This window comes from Diceros bicornis, chromosome 17, assembly GCF_020826845.1.
Source record: "Diceros bicornis minor isolate mBicDic1 chromosome 17, mDicBic1.mat.cur, whole genome shotgun sequence".
Lineage (NCBI taxonomy): Eukaryota > Metazoa > Chordata > Mammalia > Perissodactyla > Rhinocerotidae > Diceros > Diceros bicornis.
In genome coordinates this window covers 54,862,549-54,867,665 of record NC_080756.1, presented here as the reverse complement: position 1 = coordinate 54,867,665, position 5,117 = coordinate 54,862,549, and positions in this window count along the sequence as shown.

Sequence of the window (5,117 nt, the reverse complement as noted above, 5' to 3'; positions counted from 1 at the left end):
TGCTGCTTGCTGCTGGTGGAAGATGGCTGGATGAGAAAAAGAGTGGAATCAGGAAGACTACTTAGGAGGTTCCAGGGAGTGATGCTAGCAGTTTGGGCCAGAGATGTTACAGAAGAAAGAGAGAAGTAGATGGATTCAAGATATATTTGGAGACAGACTGTATCACACATGGTGGTAGATTCAGGGGGGCCAGTGAGAAAAGGTGTCATTGAGGGAGAAAAAATGACAAGGAGAACCCAGGGTTTCTGGTTTGAACATCTGAATGGTGATATAGGGAGCACTAAAGAAAAAGAGAGTTAGGGGAAAAGATACAGAATTTGGTTTTGGATATGTTAAGTTTGAGATGTCTGTGAGTTGTATAAACGGAGAAGTAGGAGGTTAGCTATTATAAGCCTGGGACTGAGAAAAGAGTTCTTGGTTGGAAATAGAAGTTTGGGATTCATTGGGATACGCATTGGTGTGCTGGAGCTGGCTCATACAGGCTTGTGAGAGCTGATTGTTAATTTTTCATGAATTCTGTGAACCAGTTGTTAAACACATCCATTATTGACAATAAAATTGTATAAACATAATTTAAATAAATTAAATTAAAAACAAAGGTCGAGTACTCAAAACTCATCACTTTGTAATTATTTTACTACAGTTTTGTATTAGTTTGCTAGGACTGCCATAACGAAATACTAGGTAGTTTAAACAACCCAAATTTATTTTCTCACAGTTCTGGAGGCAAGAAGTAAGATGTCAGTAGGTTTGGTTTCTTCTGAGGCCTCTGTTCTTAGCTTGCAGATGGCTGCCTTCTTACTGTGTCCTCACGTGGGTGTTTTTCTTTGTGCATGTGCAACCCTGTGTCCAAATTTCCTCCTCTTATACTGACACTAGTCAGGCTGGTTTCAGGCCTACCTTAATGGCCTTATTTTAACTTAATCATTTCTTTAAAGGCCCTGTCTCCAAATACAGTCACATTCTGAGGTACCTGGGAGTTAGGGCTTTAAAATATGAATTTGGCGGGGGACACAATTTAGCCCATAACAATTTTACCATTATCTATGCTCTTGAAGTTATTTACCTCTATTGTATCTGTGTGGTAGAAACACCCTAGTATGAGTTGCTATCTTAAAATCAGCCATGGTGGGAGTATTTACACCAGAGAAATCAGCAAATGCTGAAAATTAGGGCTTTTTGTTCTCCTTGAAGAGCCTGTTGTGTTACCAGCACAAAACAGCTACAGATGTTATTTAGTCTTCAGAGTATAATTTGAATGTGAAAAATGGGAAACACACATACACTCCTTTTGTTGAAGTGCTGTAAACTATTGCTGGTAGAGCTACAAAGAAAGTCTTCTGAGTGTCAATGATTTGTAGGAGAGGTGTATCAAGATGCTTTCCATTGAGTCACAGAAACTCTGACCAAATGGTAGTAAAGGAAATTTCATAAGGAAGTTTATTAGTTCACAGAAAAATAAATCAAGGGGTAGTGGGGGCTTCTGGAAAAGAAAGTTCCTTGCTCTTAGGAGAAAGCAGCAGGAAGGAACTCTCTTGGGCTGAATGTGAATGGTTGCACTTGGGTCCCTGATTGCTGCCTGCAGCCATCACAAGACAATGCGAAGACTCAGTGGTAGGAGAAGGCAGTACTGCAGACTGCAGTCCTGGAAGACATAGTGGAGCGGGAGGATCAGCCAGCCTTGAGGCTCAGCTCTAGCTCCCTCTCTCCAGTGGTCTAATGGACATCTCCATGTGATGTTCCACTACCACTGCAATCTCAGGAAGTCCCAAAGAAATTGATCATCTTCTGTAGCTCCAAGTTCAAACCTCTCTGTTCCTTTCAGTGCCAATGCTATTTTCCCAGGAACCCTAGATTCAGCCAAACCTTGGATATATTCCTCTTCTTCATACTCCATGTCCATTCAATTTCTGAGTATTGTTGAACTTTCCTCCCCATCCACCCCCTTATTCCAGGCCTTTATCATTCCCAGCTTCCTAATCTTTCTGCTTCAAGATTCTTCCACCTTTGATGAATCATACATAGTATATATATATATCTCCACTTCTCTCTATCCAATAGATGGACTACCTATTGTTAGAACTAATAAGGTAGCAGGATACATGACATATATAGAAATATCAATAGTTATGACAGTGTTGTACTAGAGCAGAAATAGCCAGATATTTACAGATCAATGGAAAATAATGAAAAAAAAATATATGATAAAGATGGCATTTCAAATCAGTAAGGAAGGATAGGATGAATCAACAATGGGTGTTGAGAAAACTGACTCCCCTTTTGGCAAAATGTTAGATCCCTACCTCACACTATTCACAAAATTTATTCCAGATGAATTAAAAACTAAAAAAAAATTTAAATGCCAGAAGAATACACAACAGAATATTTTCATAACCTTAGAGGTGAGAAAGGCTTTTCTAAACCAGACACACAATTCAAAAAGCCTTATGGAAGAGACTGACAGCTTGGAATACATAGAAGTGTCAAATTTAAGTTGACACTTTATAAACAAAGTGAAAAGAGAAACTAAGAAAATATTTTCAGCATGCATAAAAGACAAAAAGTTAATGTATGTATGTGGTGGTTTTAAAATATGCCCACAAATTCTTTGATACTCCTCCCTTTAAGAGGTGGAGCCTAATTCTTTTCCACTTGAGTGTGGCCTGGACTTAGTGACTAGCTCCTAAAGAATAGAATAAAGTGGAAGTGATGCTGTGTGACTTTGGAGACTGAGTCATAAAAAGCACAGTGGCTTCCATCTTTGTCTCTTTCTCTCTTGGGTCACTTGCTCTGGGAGAAGTCAGCTGCCATATTGTGAAGACACTCAGGCAGCTCTGTGGAGAAACCCATATGGCAAGGAACTGTCAACATGGCCAACAGCCATGTCAGTGAACCATCTTGGAGGGAAATCCTCCAGCCCCAGTCAAGCCTTCAGATAATTGTAGCCCTAGCCAACAGTTTGACTGCAGCCAAGCTAAGCCACTCTTGGATTCCTGATCCACAGAAACTAAGATAATAAGTGTTGTTTTAAGCTACTAAGTTTTGAGGTAATTTGTTATAATCAGTTAAGAATTGCATTTGGCTACAAGCTAGATCCCCAAAACTCAGTGGCTTAACCAACTTTTGTCTCTTAAATAAATCTGGAGGTAGGCAGTTCAGGATTGGTATGTCAGCTTCATAGTATTTTCAGTATTGAAGGGTGCTCTCCACTTTTGTTCTGGCATCTTAGCACATGGCTTATATTCTCCAGGTAATCTCACGGTCCCATGTGGTTGCTAGAACTCCAGGCATCACAGTTCTGTTTTAGACAGGAAAAAGAGGAAGAGGACGAGGAAAAAGGGACTTTCTAGAAGTTTCACCTGATGACTTTCACTAACATATCATTGATCTATCAGCAATGGAGGTTGAAAAATATTTTTCAGCTGGGCACAAGCTACCCCAATAATATAAAAGTTCTATTAGTTAGCTCAATAATGAGAAGACAAAAAACCCAATTAAAAAATAAGCAAAGACATAAAAAAAGACAAAATCGTCCCATTCGCAACAACATGGATGGGCCTGGAGGGTATTATGTTAAGTGAAATAAGCCAGAAAGAGAAAGACAAACACTGTATGATCTCACTCATATGTGCAATATAAACCAACACGTGGACAGAGAAAACTGTATTGTGGTTACCAGGGGCAATGGGGGTAGGGGGTGGGCACAAGGGGTGAAGGGAGACATATATATGGTGATGGACAAACAAAAATGTACAACCCAAAATTTCACAATGTTATAAACTATTAAAATATCATTAAAAAAATAAGCAAAGAGTTTGAAGAGACAGTTCTCCAAAGAAGATATACGAATGACCAATAAACACATAAAAAGATGTTCACCATCTTTAGCCATCAGGGAAATGGAAATCAAAACCACAATGAAATACCACTTCACATCCACTGGGATGGCTATAATCAAAAACACAGATAGTAACACATGTTGGCCAGGACGTGGAGAAATTAGAGCCCTCGAATGCTGCTGGTGGGAGTGTACAATGCTGCAGCTACTTCGGAAAACAGCTTGGCAGTTTCTCAAAAGGTTAAAGAGTTACCATATGATCCAGTAATTCTACTCCTTACAATTTCCCTTGTAAGGAAAAAATTGCCAGTAAACTAAGTTGAAATATCTGAGGTCAGGTTCAATTTGTAATAAATTTTTCAAGTGAAAATAGTTTCCTTCTAGGTATTTGCTTATATTTTATTTCAGGTTCCTAGCAAAATGCCTGTTACAGAGTAGGAACTCAATATATATAGTTGAATAAATGAATCAATATATTATTAATACTATAAATATTTTAGAATGAAATCTCCATGTGGCAAAGAATCACATCCTCCTTTGGAATCCATTCATAGCAGCATAGAATTCAGTATTTTGATACTAAGAGTATTATTTTTATATTGATACTCATTGCGTATATAACCAAGAGAAATGAAAATACACGGCCACACAAAAATTTGTACGTGAATGTTCACAGCAGAATTATTCATAATAGCCAAAAATTGAAACAACCCAAATGTGCACCAACTGATGAATGAAGAAATAAAATGAAATGTGGTGTAAACCATACAACAGAATATTATTCAGCAATTAAAAGGTATGAAGTACTGATACGTGCTACAACATGAATGAACCTTGAAAACACAATGCTAAGTGAAAGAAGCCAGTCACAAAAGACCATGTTGTATGATTTCATTTATATAAAATGTACAAAATAGGCAAATCTATAGAGACAGAAAGTAGATTAGTGGTTGCCAAGGGCAGGGGTGGATGGGGGGATTGGGACGGGATGGCTAAGGGGTACAGAGTTTCTTTTTGGGGTAATGAAAATGTTCTAAAATTGATCGTGGTGATGGTTACACAAGTTTGAGTATACTAAAAGCCATTGAATTGTACATTTTAAATGGGTGAATTTTATAGTATGTAAATTATATGTTAACAAAACTGTTTAAAAACAGTTCTGTTAGTAAGAAAGAAGGCAAGAATGAATATCAGCTAGGCAACCGGCAGTTTCTGCACAGTTAATATCCAAATCATAAAGAGCTTCTACAAATCAATAAAAAAAATTAATGACTTAGCA